The 16842-nt window shown below is 42.8% G+C and overlaps 1 long non-coding RNA gene across 1 annotated transcript; it reads right to left on the minus strand.

The window, feature by feature from the left end:
- Positions 1-7: 7 nt before the first annotated feature.
- Positions 8-9480, minus strand: LOC138617942 (uncharacterized). The gene is made up of 3 exons (XR_011310687.1): positions 8983-9480; positions 2168-2222; positions 8-2088 (listed from the first exon to the last, which is right to left on the minus strand). It is a non-coding gene; the product is annotated as an uncharacterized lncRNA (long non-coding RNA).
- Between the last annotated feature and the right edge of the window lie 7362 nt (positions 9481-16842).

Raw genomic sequence — 16842 nt, forward strand, 5'->3', positions numbered from 1 at the left:
GTCTGGGCTTGACGTGCTTGGCTGTAAGCAGGATTCTAAGCTATTGGAAAAGCTTTGCTTGTTACCGTCACTAGTCACAGCACAATCTAGAGATTGTGGATCTGGAGAAGAGGTTGTACTTGTCCTTTTTTTTTTTAGACAGCGATGTATGTCAGAGCTTGAGGAGTCTGGCTGTAAGCAGGATTCCGGGTGACTGGCAACACTTCGTTTGTTCTTGTCACTAGTATCAACAGAAAGATTATCAGTAGTGACATCGGAACCACTACAATCTTGATCTGGAGGGGAGGTTGTAGTTTTCTTCTCTTGTGGACACATTATTTCCATTTCTAGACAGGGATTTATCCCTGTGCTCGGGCTGTCTGACTTTATGCAGGACTTTCCATTAGCATCACCTGGATATATGGTATTTGTAGAGAGACTGTCACTAGTGACACTGGAACCACTACAATCTGGAGAAAGAGTTGTCTTGGTCCTCTTTGCTGCACCTAAGAATTCTTTATCTAAATGGGGGTTTGCACCAGTGCCTGAACAATGTTTCAATAAGCAGGACTCTCCAAGAGTAGGCACACCTCGCTTGTTCTTGGTACTAGTATCTGTAAAAGAACTGTCACTAGTGCCACCTTGATCACTATGCCCTGCTGTACTTATCCATTCTGTGTTTGGACAGAGTCTTTTATTTATGCTGAAGCTGTTGGATTTAACATCATGACTGTTGCTTCTTGAGGAACTCGTGCATTCCCGCAGTGCATGAGCAGTGTCCTTACAAGTGGATGGTACAGCTAGTGGGACGGAAGATTGAGAGGTATTTGTGTAAATTTCTTTCTCCTGACTGTCAGTTTCTACATCTCCATCATGACAGTTAGTGGAACTGGGAACTGGGGATTTATGCTCATCATAAATCTTGTATTTCAATGATCCAGATTCCTTTCTTTCTCTTGTTGGGACCTCACTTTGGTCCTGCTCGTCTTTACTCAGGATTCTATCTTGACCATCTGGCGAGTTTGGATAATCAAATCCCTTATCGTCTTGGTTGAACAATTCTTTAATTTCCTTTTTTAAGACATTTTCATCTGAGCTATCTTGAGCTTGATCAAATGTACTGATGATATTTGGAGCAGCTAAAGTGACCTGCTCCTTCTCACTGTCAGTCAAGTTTTTGTTCCCACTTATTGAGATTCTTGAATATTTACTTTGTGTAAGATCTGCCTTCTCATCCTCCTTTTGTTTCTGAAAGTGACAACCATCATTATCAATTTTATAATGCAAAGACTCACTTTCTGCAGTTGCTACCATGCAAGAAGCAGCAGAGGGCTGATAACATTTAGCATTTGATTTGACCGCCTTTTCTGGACTTTGTATCTTGTGCTGTGTACCTATGCTTTCTTCTGTCTTCACATTTGAAGGCAAAATTACATTATTCTCTGACAGATTAGAGCACAGGCTCTCAGGCGGAAAAGTCATATTTCCAGTTTGCGGGAAAAAACATTCTGTTGTACTGTGTTTTGTAGGAACATCAGTTTTAGGTTTTGAAAATGAATTACTTGCCATGAATTTACAAGGCGGCCTTGTTTCACCAGCATCTTCATCCGAGCAGCTACTGACATCCGAGTAGTTCTCAAGAAATGATGTAGCTAGCATTCCGCAGTCTTGCTTAAGTCCTTGCAAGTCTGCTCCAAAAGATGAAGGAAAAGATCCTGTAGTACTTAATCCATCTGTAGCAAAATCTGGGATATCACTATTTCCACATCTTTGCAGGTAATCCTTTTCCATTTGTTCTCCATCATCTTGCCATTGTGTTTCATTGCAGTATCTTTGATAATCACAGTCTGAACTGGAATTTGTAATACTAGGATTTGAGCAATAGTTTGTGTTGAAGTTCGAGTTTGGTATGGGGGCTTCATGCGAAGCCGCAGTGCCCGTGAAATCATTATGTCCAATGAAGTTCTCTATATGCTGGGAAAGTCCTTCTGCCTCCGATGTCGTTCTCAAAGTCCGTGGATCCGATGACAGAGAAGGGAGGTTATGGAAGTATGCATCCCAACCGTGAGCCATTCTCTGCGAGCACTGGAAACTAGGGCTACTCCAATCCTGAACATACAGAGACATAGAATTATAGAACAGAAACTACAACCACTACCATACAAAAAGTGTACAATAATACCCTCACCTTTTTTTGGACATAGAGGGACCGTCCAAGATGAGAGTCGCATCTGATTGGAAACCTGCATATAAAATGACATTGTTTATTTATAGTACTCGAAACATTTTGCAAAGTACAGAAAAATCACATCTAGAAATGCAGTCCATCTATGACAAACTGAATTGATTGGACACAGTTTGAAAAAAAAAAAAAAAAAAACTGTGTATAAGGTCTTACAATTCATGCAACATGTCAGGACAAAAAACAAGATGTCTGTAGACCTGTGTGATAAGATAATGAAGCACAGTGGCCTCAATAATTTTTGAAACAGAAGTTTGGAAGCACCAGGCCTCCTCGAAGTTTGCCCATCTGAATAACTGAGCAAATAGGTCCTTGGTCAGGGAGGTGACCAAGAACCCAATAGTTTCTCTGACAGAGCTTCAGAAATCCTTTGCGGACATGAAGAACCTGACATAAGGTTGACCATTTCAGCTGCACTCCATTGATTTACTTTATTGTAGAGCAGACCAAAGCCCGTCAATGGAAAAGGCATGACAGCCCACTTGGACTTTGTCAAACAGCACTTAAAGGGTTCTAACGACATTAGAAAAAAAATTCCCTGGTCTCCCGAGACAAAAATGTAACTCTTGGACAGAACTTCATTACTTTAACAGGCAAGTACCAGGCATTGATTATAACCTGGCTAATCCATCCCTACGGTGAAGCATGATGTTGGGAGCATCATCCTATGGCGGTGCTTTTCAGCAGCGGCTATTTGGCAATTGGTCAGAATTAAGGGACGGATGAATGCACTGAAATACACAGTGGTTCAAAAGAAAACTTGAGTGCACACGATCTGGGATTGGGCAAGGGTTTGATGCGTTGCCAACAGGGAGGGAGGTAAGGGGGCAATGGCATACCTCATCTGATACAGAGTGGCGCTTTGTTAGTGGACTTGTGTTAGTCATGGACTGTCCCAAACACCATGATTGACCGTTAAGATCTTTGTAAAGGTGCATGGTATAAGAACACCTTAGGCAAAAGATTGATTGAGTTTATAGTTGTCTCATCAAATCTGGAGGCATGTGCCTTGCAGACTCATGCAAAGAGTGGAGCGGAGCAGGGAAGTGTTCATTAGTGGGTGTTGAGTTTCGATCAGGTGGCAGGGAAGACTACCAAATATGAGGGAGGATCAAAAAGTTCAGAGAATGCTCCTGTTGCGCATGAACAATGCGCAGCGCCATGATGTGCCTGGAACACAGAGAAGCTTTAACCTTTATGAGTAATCCAAGTTTTGACGCTTGGTCAAAATCTGCACCAGGGTTACACAAATTTATGTGAGCAGTGGATCAGGTACGTCTGCACTGTTTTATGCACCTCAAACTTGCGCAGAGAGCGCACATCAGTTTGTGATAAATTCTTGGAGAAAAGAGAGAAGTAGAAAAGGCGAGTTTGATTTTGGACTTGCTGTGCAAACAACGGCGCTTATCTCAAAGATGAAGCTAAAGACGTGCTTCTCATCAGCTTTGTCCAAGGCGAGAGGTTTTAGAAGTTGAATGGCATTTGTAGAGCCTGAGTTTATGGCGCAAAAAAATCTCTCTTTGTCATTCTATGTGTGTGTATGTGCGGGTAAGGGGGGGCGGTAATAGTTGGTTAGTTACATACGATTATTATTTAATATCTTAGCTTCAAATGCCCATCCTTAGAACAAAGAGGGTAAGATTCCAGTAGCTCAACCATTACTGGCTTATTTTCTAATGGATAACTCTAATAGAAGGTCCTTCCTAATGTTAACACAGCTATATTCTAGCTTTGACATGTAATCAAACCAAACCAAAATCTGAAAACACCAATAAAACACCAAAAGAGAGAATATGGTGCTGCCGACAAATGAATCCTATAAATAAATTGGTGTAAAAGTAATCTTAAAATCCCAGCAGGTCTTCCTCACAGCAGCTATTAGGTGTAAGAAGCAATAATAATGGCTGCATTTCATTCAGGTGTGCATTGTGCATACTGCGTCAGTGCAATAGCTGACTGACACGCAGTAATGGAAAAGAGCCTTCTGTGCTTGGCTTTTTCAAGTCCATCCCCATCTTCTCTTCCCTCTCTCTCCTCTTCTGACAACTGCAATGAACACCTCCTACCAACCGTGTCCATCTCCACACAGTGCAGCTTTTAGCTAGAAATGTGCCTTCAGCTCACACACAACCCCAACAGATTCAGATCGGGGTTGTGGTATATTCATGTAAAAGCCACTCAGCAATGAAATATGACCTGAGAGTAGGGGTAAGTAATGACAACAACAACAAAATTCACAGATTCAGAACCTATTCATCAATGTAAAAAATTATATATTTTCAATAAAGTTATGTTGATGGAATGAAAAAAGAGGAACTCAACTGCAAGTCCAAATGCAACACGTGGCTGGTGTACTGCTTGCACATACAAGTTACCTTGTAGTTCATCTTCAAAAAAAGGCAAGTGTTGGGCACATTTTGCATTCAAAAACTTGATGGTTAGCTTTGCAAATCAAATATTTTTTTGTGAATGCTTTGCAACGCCAACAGACTGATATTAGCAAAACAGAGCACTGAAGAGCAGCACCAATAATGAGACTAGATAACACTTCAAATGTTACTAAATGTCAACAAACTCTGGCGGAGTACAAAAAAAAAAAAGAAACCTTACTTAGGAATATTGGTAGAAAATTTTTAATATTGACTTCCACACCTTTTTTCTGTTCAACAAAGACCTTCATCAAAACCAGTTAGCTTAACTGTCAGTTGTGTTTCTGTGGTAGTGGGGTTTGTCATACTCAGTTGCAGCATAAAGACATGGGAATGGTTCAGGGGAGCAGTGCCAGAAGGAAGCTGATGGCAAAGCTGTGCACGGGCGACTAATTACCCTCTCTTCTTCCTCTTACTGCCAATATTACACTTTCTGCATCTGCAAGGATCTGCATGATGTCAATTTTGTCATCAGAGAGTGCATTGTGTGGGTTCTGGATAGACATCTGGGAAACCAAATTTGTTGCGACCACACAAACTTGTCTGCACAGTCACTATGCTGCAAGGGCACGCACTGTGCATGCACTGGAAAACTAAAATGGAAGTAAGCCATTGGAAGGGCGGACGGTACTTTTGTTTGGTTTTGTCTTCCCGGCGTATACTCTGTCTGTTAGCTTTGGAGGCAAAGTCCTTTATTTCTTGTCAGCCCACACATCTGTTTTCCTCTTACTAGTCACCACTAAACAGGTCTGCCAATCGCCTGACTCTGGCATCGTTGCCCTAAACCATTCCCACACATCTCCACGGCAACTGACCATAACCAACGTGAGTGCCACAGCTTCATTTGCAGCTCAGTGGACAACGGACAGGGTTCAAAGGTTTAGCACAGAGTGAACTAAGGTAAAAGGCAAATTATAGTACAATTTTTCTTTTCAATGAATTAAAAATTGGTCTGGATCTTGTGCGATTCTGTGCTAGGCTATGTTTATAATAATACAACATATATGTGTGCCATTTCATATTACTTATATATAGGTCGTATTATCAACTATTAACCCTAAGGTGTAGACAAAAGGCTGTGTTTGTAAATGAGAGCGATACTGCTGGGCCAAACCAAAAGGTCACAGGAGGGGGTCGGCAACCTGTGGGGTCACATACTGTTGTTCTTTGAGTCATAAACAGGAACACAGGACTGTAGGGTGTGAAGGAAGACAGCCAACACCTCGACCAACCAACAAAGGACACATCAACACACATGACTTTTTGGTTTCTGTACTATAAGAAGACTGGGTGAGGGAAAGTCAGGAGCTCAGACTTCGTGAACTGACACATACTCTGTTGCGGTCAGGGAAACATAGTCTGGACCCAGAGCTCTGTAAACTGATTATTCTGCGGCTGTTAAATAAATATCTTGAAGCCTGACATCTTCTCCTATTGCCTCATTAAAGAACACGCAGGACACATATTGGCTTATACTAGCAGGAGCCCAAGTCCAACAATCTCAAATCGATTCTGAATCGAATTTGAATCAAATCATGACATTTTCCAGATTTCCACCACGGCAAGCCAGGACTTCATAAATATGTTTCTTGTTTTTACAAGTTCAACATCTGAGATGTACCTTTGAAAGGAAAGAAAAAAAACAAATCCTGGGTCTTGTACCAGATATTCTCTGCTTGCAAAAATCAGCTGCTAGATGCATCATGCTCCCACAACAAAATTTGAACGAGTGACAGTTTCTTTAGCGCTCTAAGACTACAGCAAAATGCACCCTACATAAATGTAGATGCAAATAGGGGATGTTTCACAATTCACTTACTTACTAGTAACTAATGGGTGTCCGCTCAGTTGAAATACAGGGCTACCTTGCTAGCTCTATAAAATTACCAAGCACAATTACAACACAACACCAGTATGATCATGTAGGATGTTCTGTCCAGTCAGGTACTTTTAACCAACAAGCTTATATAGCAAATAGAGACGAATCATTCATAAAAACTTTAATCAGCAACATAGGGGACTCAATATATTTCAATGGATTTTTGTTGTTGTTGTTGCTCTGTGCCCACAGCCCTTACAGTCATAGATCAGTCTCTGCTGCTGATCAACTGAAAACCACATAGCTGTATTATATTAAGATACAGTAGAGGGTTCACAAAAAGTCTGAAATATCTGGTAATGCGAAGTGCCCACAGCATATATGAAGACAATTGACTAATACACACTCCAGATGCATAATGGCACAATCCAAGGATGGCTTTTACAGATGACGTTAAGCATTCGGCGCCACCTCCGGATGTGGCCCGAACAGATCAGAGCTCAATGCTTCCCGAGTGCGTTTCCACCGGTGCTTTTGCTGGCCACTCGTGGTCAGATCACAGCCAGGTCACGTGTGTCCGGATTGAAGTAGCCAAATGGAAACGGCCTCATTGCTCCGTGGGGCACTTTCCTCCCCATTTCAACCACACGCAAAGATTTGATCTAATGGAATAATAAACTATTGGACTCACTGCCTTCATGGCTTGCGAGTCCCTCGCTGCACTGCTGATGTTTGCTAGCACGTGCGTGTTCAAACTGCCAGCGTGTCTGCTGCGGCACTTCAAACGACAGCCCGATCTTACTACACTGAGTTTGCCTTTGATAATGGCCATCACTAAAATGTTTGAGGTCTGACAAGGGAGAAGTTGTAACCAAAACAGCCATCATGTGATTTTTCTTTACGTTCGTACAAAGCAGGACACACAGGCATACAGTCACAGAGAATGAGAGAGCGGGAAAGCACATCGAAAAAAAAATACCCTTCACCTTAACTTTGGTTTTTTTTTAAATTATTGGCATGATATAATCAAACCTATATTGGGTTCATGATATGATCACACAGTACATATGATCGCAGAGCTCTTCCCTCTCCAATTTTTACAAGGAACCGCGTACATCACGCGTGAAAAATAGACATCTTGTCTATTTTCTAGATCAGGGGTGTCAAACTCATTTTAGTTAAGGGGCCACATACTGCCCACTTTGATCTCAAGTGGGCCAGACTAGTAAAATCATAGCATAATAACGACAATATTTCTCTATGTTTAAATCATTGGTGAAGGTTTTTGGATGATAAACCCTATTTTAAGGTCTTTCTACAATAAACTAGAAACATAAAGACCAAAAACTCAGACATCAGCCGACTGCTTATCCGCCTGGGCTCTCCTCTGCGGATTCCCTCGCTTTGTGACGGGCTGGATGTTTCAACAAAAAAAAAAACTGCCCATTTTAAACTTTGCATATTTGGGTATGTAATAGAGATATTGTGCCAGAGTGCATTTAATTGTATACGTGTCCCTATTAAAGAGAGTGTATATGCTTTGACGGTGCTTCTCGTGCCATGGGATCATGACATAAAACCAATTATTTATCTCATCAGACGATTTTTTTTTTTAATTTTATTTTATACACTTTATTAATCCCCGAGGGGAAATTTCTTCACTACAGCAGGGGGGCTCTCAGGGGGGAGCTGCTGCAGCAGGCTGCCACTAGGTAACCTGACCTGAGGTGCATGTTTTTGGATGAGGTACTCTGCTCAAATTGTTTATCTCAATACATGAATGAAAAATACACCATTACCATGTTTCACTTTTCTTTTCTTTTACAGACAGATCATTAAAAGACCAAATGTAATGTTTGGCTTAAACTAGTGGAACTTTTCCACTCTCTTACAAGCACGTCCTCCTAAAAAGTGCAGGACAGCTTGGGACTGCAGACCTCACAGACTGGGTCCCCCCCCCCACCACCACATGAAACAGCAGCTTCACCAGAGAAACTAATAAAGTGGAAACGGACGAGCATCATCCAAGATAATTAAACTTTGGTGTGAAAACAATGAGTCAAGACTACAAGACATATACGTGTGTATATAACACAAATAGCTCACACATCAGAGCTGACACGAGGCAACAACTTTATCAGAAGTTTTTTGTTTTGTTTGCACGGCTGTGGTTTTGTTCTGTGATCATTTATAAAGAGATGCCACATTTAACAATATTACACATTGAATGACGACCAGGAACCGGAGCGCTGCTCTCGTCGCAAGATACTGCGGTGTTAGCCAGCCCGCTACGAAGACGGCGGACCAAAAGAAACCCGGGAAGATGCTTTTAGCTCGACCGAGACGTGCACGGCGACAACACCGCTGAGGTTTGAGACTCCTGACACGCGTTTGTTAATGATCCGCGGACGGTAGCTGATGCTCTGACTTGAAGCGAGTTAGCTGCCTCGTAGCTTAGCACAATGCTATCTAGCGTCGATACCTAACAGCTAATGGCTTCCCGGACACCTTACCAGATCAGGGCTCCGTGTTTCCTCTGGCCAGACTCCCCTTGTAGTTTACCGGCGACATGCTCTTGTCTTGCAACAATCACTTGGGCAGACACAACAGTGTTGAAGACAAAGCGGTTGTCCTTGCTTGCCGATGTCTCTCGTATTTCCAGAGGGACACCGAAAGGAGACCCCTTTTTTTCTTTCTTTCTTTTCTTTTCTTTCTCGCAGGACCGCGAGCCGACGAGGTCGATCAATCAAGAGAGCGTCGTGGTTGGGTTGTTTTTTTTTTTTCCGGCGAAACGTGGGACTGGTTATGTCCCGGATAGATGAACTACATTCAGGTCCGCCTCTTATTATCTTTGTTTGCGCAATTACGGACAAACTACCCGAAATTATGCGCACGTTATACAACTGTTCTCGTCCAACCAATAACAGGTGCGGGTCCTCCAAAGAGAGCCCGCCCCTCCACTCGCTGGCTCTGCCTGACGGGCGGTTGCGCGACGACTTCCGGGCGACCGCACCGCGGTTGCCTCCTTGCTGCAGCAGTTGCTCCTGCACTGATTACGTGCGGTGACAGGGGTGCTTGTGCTGCCCCTGACTTCCCTGGCCGGGGAGGTCCTCAGCGGGACTTCCGTGCTCCCCAAGTGCAGCCTCACTACCCCTATGTCACTGCCGGACTGACTACCATCAGGGCGCTGAAGACATACGTGCCTACTGGTCTGCTGTGTCCTTGGTGTTTAAAGGGTTAATAAGTTGCATTCAACCATTTTGTCTGCAATACTTGCTACAAAATGGTGCCCCCTCTTCCTGGCGTGGTGGAGACCCCTTGGCTGTGGAGGCATGTAAGAACCAGTTCCCATCGGGGCACAAATCTGAGATTCTTACAGAGAGGAGATCATTCCTAAAACCTACCCTCGACATAATTGGTAAACAGGAGTTCATGGATATGGTTCAATTTTATGTGTTGCAGAAAGTTACTTCCTCTAACTGGTCTCCCACGCTCACACTTTGCTTTTCCTTTAGAATGCGCACCCTAGCTCATTTAATAAATCTAAATGTGCTAATTAATATGAAACAACTTTTTGACCACGTCAGACTGTATTAACCTCTCAAATTTTAAACTTGCCATCCAGAGGAGCAAGAAAAAGGGGCCACTGATAAAACAGAGACTGGTTAGATAAGTGTCTCTCCTGTGGGAGTCAATTTACGTATTGCACCTTCCAATAAAAACAAAAACAAAGGTGTGGGATATCTGACATTGTGTCCCTCATGTCATTAGCTGCCTAAATGTTTCTGTTGATCTGCACGACCTGGTTGAGAGTTATTTTGTCTTATAACTCTTCACTAAACGAATTCTGAAGTTAAGATCTACAGTACAAGCTGTGCACTGAATTTGCCTGGATATATATCACACAGACACCACTCGCCTGCTATCAGTATGCATACAGCTCGAAGGGGCTGTGTTTAAATCCCTAGACGGGCTGAAAAATGTTGAGTTGGGATGAAGAACACCCCCACCCCCAGGAGCCTCTACTTCTAACTTCTAATAGCCCCCATGTGGTGCTCCCCTGCACTATCACACAAAATAAATAGACGAAACAAAGAACGTTATCTGCGGCTGTACTGGGTACTTCCCAGATGGCCTACTTGCGGTCTAGTGGTCTCTGCAAGGTCAAATGTTTGATGCTGGGGTATGTTTGAAAAGAACAAGTTTGTAAGACGTGTCAACACCAATGCCCAAAGGTAATAGTGCATACATCTGCTCATAAAAGACATGTCCACAAAACAAAACCCTGTTTTCAAAAGGAGGGGCACGAGGCTAAACAGATCAAAAGGAGACAATAGTGTGAACTTTTTCTCCTTAAGGGCATTTATGGTGCTGCACTTATTTGTATGCCTACATAGTGATGGAAGTACCAAAGAAACTTAGGAGGGCAGTTCGGGTCATGTCTGCCGTCCCACTTCTACACATCCAGCCAAATGCTGAGTAAAGTGGGCGGGGCCCTCGTATTGTCGGTTTTGGCAAATGACAAAAATCGTGAGATTATCCCCCTAAATTCTTGTTAGCATATGACAAGTAGGTGGTGGAGCGGGATTCAGGCATTTATTGATGATCTTCCAAGCATTGAACCCTTAACTCCAAAAAAACCCCTCAAAGCCCCACAAAAACCTAATACATCCAATGCGAGTTACACGGTAACAAAAGTCAGTAACTATCTATTATTTAGTTATTAGCTGCCACAAGAATAAGTGATGTTTGGGGCAAGACAGACTGCAGTGGAATGTGAGAATGTGAGACTGTCAGAATGAGTTTTGGCGTAGTGGCCACTCTCAGTGTTGTAGCATGTCACGGGCCAAACAGTTTTCCCCTTTCACAACTAATAGAAAAGGAGCTGCTATAAAATGGTGAATACATTTTTCTGACCATGACAAATGCCCAAAATGACTCTTTTTGTTATTTGTATTTAATCCGTTTGATCCAGTGATAATTTAAAATTGATTAAAATTGGGATAGGCAGTTTTTTACTTTTTGCATAATTGGGCAAAAATGACATAATAACCTTTTGGCATATTGTAATTCAAGTAGTCCAAGAGAACGCTAGACTTCGGCACCTCCTCTTGAATCTGTATTGAGGCTTTAGAAAATCTAGCCCGTGATGGACACTTCGCGCCAGTCACATGTCATTTTAGAGACAGGGTGTTCCATTGGTGCATGCATGTCCGTTGAGATATTAACCCTGCTTTAGTGGCAGAAAATCTTCAAGAAAAAGAAGCTATTCCAGAATTGGCAACAGCTAGCAGATTTTGCAACCCCCCAGTTCAACCCCACTCCCTCCAAGGACCACAGGGAGCAACCAGGTTAATGGTGCTGTTATACGCTGCAATTCCCATTGGCAGGACAAGACCGGGTGTCACCAAACAGGAACCCCAGACCGCATCCATGCGCATCCCAAGATCAAGTCCAGACATCAGAGCAGGCTGCTGTGAGTGTGTCACTTAGCTGGAAGTGTCGGGTAACACGGGTTGTCCAAAATGTAAGCATGGGTCAAACTAAGGGGGTGGTTTTGACTACAACACCCATCATGCAAGAGTAACCGTCGGTCCCCCACCACCCGCTCAGTGTCGAAAGCACACTGGGGAAGAGGCCCTTGGCGGTCGATTAGATAAAGGAGAGCGCGGCTGCTTTCCCAGCCGTAGGGGGGCCGACAGGCAACCATTCTGTTGTGGGCGCGTATGAAGTGTGCGCATATACCCATCGATATACAGGAGACTATTTCAGCAAATGTGCATAGTGAGAAACTTCCATTGGGTGGTACACCATCTTGGAACACGGTGTCAAAAAATTATATTCATGGGTAAAGTCATGCCTACACCATTGACTGCAAATGAAGTTGAAAGACAACATGACGTTTCCCCAGAAGTGAAGCCAAAACATTCCTGAAATGGGCCCTGTCGTCTTGCTTGTATGGCATTTGCAACCAGTGTAGGAAGTAGTGACTAAGGTTGGAGGCGTGGTATCAAGGTCAAGATTGAGACACCAAGCTAGGAGCACAATCAATCCAGAGGGAAAAGTAGTTTATATGTAGCTTGCCAAGACACTCAAGATTGCACTAGTTGGGCGTATGTGAAGTTCAAGAGGTGTGTGCTACGTGTGCTTTCATCTGGGACAGGCAAGAGGCAAGACTTAAATACCACATCTCCTCCTCACACTCACTGCAGAGGGGATTGTCATGGCTATCATATCAGCCACTAAAACTGTCAAAGCGTGGTTATTGGTTGGAAGCTAGTGTGCGATTGTGTAGCAGTTACAGCATTAAAATCCTGAGAGATCAGGCCTGTCATGTCGATATCATGTATTATTAACAGTGTTTGGTTATTGGAGATGTTTTACCATTCAATTGTGTGAAAACAAGAAGAAGAACTTTCTTTTGTAGAGAACACACCATGTGTTTAAAAGGTGATGGACCATACATGCCCAAAGACAAGATTGATGACTTGTAGGGATGTTCGGCAAGTGGTCACAGATGTGTTAAGGTAGGGCTCTTGTGTGGATGGGACAACAGTCACACACCATTAGTAAATTCCATAGCATAGATTAGTGATACACAGAAAATAATAGGGCCTAAGGTTCAGGTCAGGATCTCATACCATTAATCAACTGCTAGATGCACTTTGGGCAATTTTTCTTTATATCTAGCCTTTGGAGGGGAAGGTTGCTCTAATTCACACACCACAGATCTAAATCTGAATTCCGAGTCCCCTGTGAGGGTCAAAGTTTCGCAAGACTACAGCTGAAGTCCATGAGTGTCCGCATAGTTGTCTGTCACAATTGGTTGTATACAGCCCAAAATGTACATTCAGCATGCAAACTTGCGTGCCAGCTAAGCATCTAAAAACAATAATTCAAAGGTGTCACTACCCAACTCACAATACAAAAGTCCTCACTGTTGTCTGCCAAACTAGTTCCCTTGGGTCAAAAGAGTAACAGTATGGGTCCCAGTTACAGAAACGTGCAGGCGCAGAAGGGGTCCTCTGGGCCAGCAGACAGATGTTTGACAGTAGCACATAAAATACAATGCATGTTGTGAAGTTCTAACATACAACTATTAGAAGGAGCAAAAGTAGAACTTGCTTAGTTAGTTTGTAGACCTACCAGGTCTACAAACTATTCCGGATATAGTGCTAGTGAATATAAAGGGAGCATAGAAGTTTTTCTGTACACCAGTTGAAGCTTCTACTTTAGAAATCTTTTCAGGCCGTTTTGAAAACTGGCAAATGTGTAGAGAAAGCACTGAACTCTTTGACTTTGCAACGATTAGACTTTTGGCGAGGCAGGAAGGCCTAGCATTTAAAGGGCAAGAAGACTCAATAAAACCACACTAGCCTGCCCTTTGGAGGCAAAAATGTTGCCCTGGGAAGTAAAGGATGATGAACATAGTAAAGCGTAAAAAGAAAGGCATGAAGAGGAGACTCCTGTTCATACTGTGCATGTTTCCATAGTCAGATAGTTGTGTCACACAAACAGAATTTGTAATTAGGGCCCAAGCACCGAGTGATGTCAAGGCCATTTTGTTTTTCAAAAATTTGTTCTGGCAAATGATTTGCCGTTTAGAGGGCTTTAACATTCTCAGAAAATTCATGAAACTTGGCACACGCTTCAGTCGTTGTGAAAAAATTAAGTATTCTAGAGGTTTTGGCCATGGTCATGGCAAAATGGCTCGCTAGCGCGCCCTTAACTGTACCCCTATGGCTATTTTCACCTACATGCACCAAATTGGGTACACATGTTCAAGATTTAAAAAAAAAAGAATAATACAAAAAGAATTCTCTTGGCGCCATGACCTCAACTCAATAGGAAGTTGGCCATTTTAAAATGTTCAAAATGTTTGGCGATTTGCAATGTTTTGTGTGCTATTTGGGGGTTGAAGCAGGTTGAACCAGGTTGAAGAGGGGGATCTGTTCAACCTGTTTCACCCCTAAATCAGGCAAGAAAAGCCTTAAGACTTTGATGATGCCACGCACAGTGCTACGTAGTAAATGTGGGAAGTGATAGAAAATGTGAAATGCATTATGTCCACCGCACACCACGCAGGACATAACATCTAAAAACTAAAATGCTGAAAACTCCATGTTCACCCCCGTATTGCTGGCCCTCCGATGGGTGCAGGTGTGCAAGGTCCCGTGTATCAGTGCTTGTTTAATGTACTATTTCTCAATACCTTTTAAGTAAAACTTTATTCTCTTTTTATCAGCTCAGGTGTTGCAATAAAAGCTTTAAAGCCAGAAAAAAAAAGCGGTCTCCATCTCAATCATACAGGCTCAAACTGAACGCTGGTTCTGCAGGTGATTAAATGCCCCATGGAAAAAGTTATGAACTATTCAGAGCCAAAATCTCATGAAAAGAGTCACCACCATTAACTGTTTATAAAAGTGGACGTAGCTTTCAGGTCCAAAAAATTAGGCAAATGCGGAAGTGCCTTAAGCTGCAATACCACCGAGTGGGGCCAGAGTTTGGCTCCAAAAAACCTCCAGCTGAATAGACTCCCATTCCATTCCAGAGTTATCTTGATTTTGCTAGCTAAAGTCACTTCTTATTAATTTTCTTGTGTTGCATCTGAAAATAATCCCGTTATCAATAACAAAATAAGCTTAAAAAAGTTGCGTTTTGGGGGGCGTGTCTGTTTGATTGACAGGCCTGTGGTGCAGTCAGGTTACTGCTGTCGGTGGCTGGGCCGTAGTATGGTCGGATTCACCACTCGCTCCCAGCTAGTCCAAATATGGTCAATTCTGTCTCCAAACCACTTGGGATTAGCAAAATCGTGTTGGCCAAAATCCAAACTCAAGGCTTCATAACGGCCGTTACCAAACCAAATTAAAAGCTCTCCAACCTAAAGTTATGACACCTTATTTAATGTCCCACCAGTGATACAAGCAAAGTATTCTGAAAGCAGATATCGTGTTCTATGATGCTGCCCACAACATATGTGTCCAATTATCCTTTCAATCGTGGTTTAAAATATATATATACACAGAGGATAATAATTAACATTGTTTGAAATGTTATGTCAGCAGTTATGTGGCCATGTTTCCAGTAATGGCATCCATTGAAAAAATGTTTTTCTTCGCCACAGGATATTATCGTGACACTGTGCTTGGCTGCAAGGCCAAACTGGCAGTGAAGGCTGACTATGCTAAGGCATTACCAGCTAAAAATATCAATTGCCACTTACCTCCACATTTTATATATTACTAGCTTACATACCATTGGATACCCTCGACGACCTCATTCTCACTGCCATTTTGTCAATGCCACGAGCCGCAAAGGGTTGCGCACATACAGTGGTATGAAAAAGTGTTTGCCCCCTTCCTGATTTCTTATTTTTTTGCATGTTTGTCACACTTAAATGTTTCAGACCATCAAACAAATTTAAATAGTAGTCAAAGATAGCACAAGTAAACACAAAATGCAGTTTTTAAATGAAGGTTTTTATTATTAAGGGAGAAAAAAAATCCAAACCCACATGGCCCCGTGTAAAAAAGTGTTTGCCCCCTAAACCTAATAACTGGTTGGGCCACCCTCAGCAGCAACAACTGCAATCAAGCGTTTGCGATAACTTGCCATGAGTCTTTTACAGCTGTGGAGGAATTTTGGCCGACTCATCTTCACAGAGTTGTTGTAATTCAGACACATTGGAGGGTTTTCCAGCACTAACCGCCTTTTTAAGGTCACGCCACAGCATCTCAACAGGATTCAGGTCAGGACTTTGACTAGGCCACTCCAAAGTCTTCATTTTGTTTTTCTTCAGCCATTCAGAGGTGGACTTGCTGGTGTGTTTTGGATCATTGTCCTGCTGCAGAACCCAAGTTGGCTTCAGCTTGAGGTCACGAACAGATGGCCGGACATTCTCCTTCAGGATTTTTTGGTAGACAGTAGAATTCATGGTTCCATTTATCACAGCAAGTCTTCCAGGTCCTGAAGAAACAAAACAGCCCCAGACCATCACACGACCACCACCATATTTTACTGTTGGTATGATGTTCTTTTTCTGAAATGCAGTGTTACTTTTACGCCAGATGTAATGGGACACACACCTTCCAAAAAGTTCAACTTCTGTCTCGTCAGTCCACAGAGTATTTTCCCAAAAGTCTTGCGGATCATCAAGATGTTTTCTGGCAAAAATGAGACGAGCCTTAATGTTCTTTTTGCTCAGCGGTGGTTTTCGTCTTGGAACTCTGCCATGCGAGCCATTTTAGCCCAGTCTCTTTCTTATGGTGGAGTCATGAACACTGACCTTAACTGAGGCAAGTGAGGCCTGCAGTTCTTTGGATGTTGTTGTGGGGTCTTTTGTGACCTCTTGGATGAGTCGTCGCTACGCTCTT

The sequence above is a fragment of the Brachyistius frenatus genome, unplaced genomic scaffold, assembly GCF_029030835.1.
Source record: "Brachyistius frenatus isolate BFR_SWC_R1_liver_20210118 unplaced genomic scaffold, ASM2903083v1 Contig_14, whole genome shotgun sequence".
In the NCBI taxonomy this organism is placed as follows: domain Eukaryota; kingdom Metazoa; phylum Chordata; class Actinopteri; family Embiotocidae; genus Brachyistius; species Brachyistius frenatus.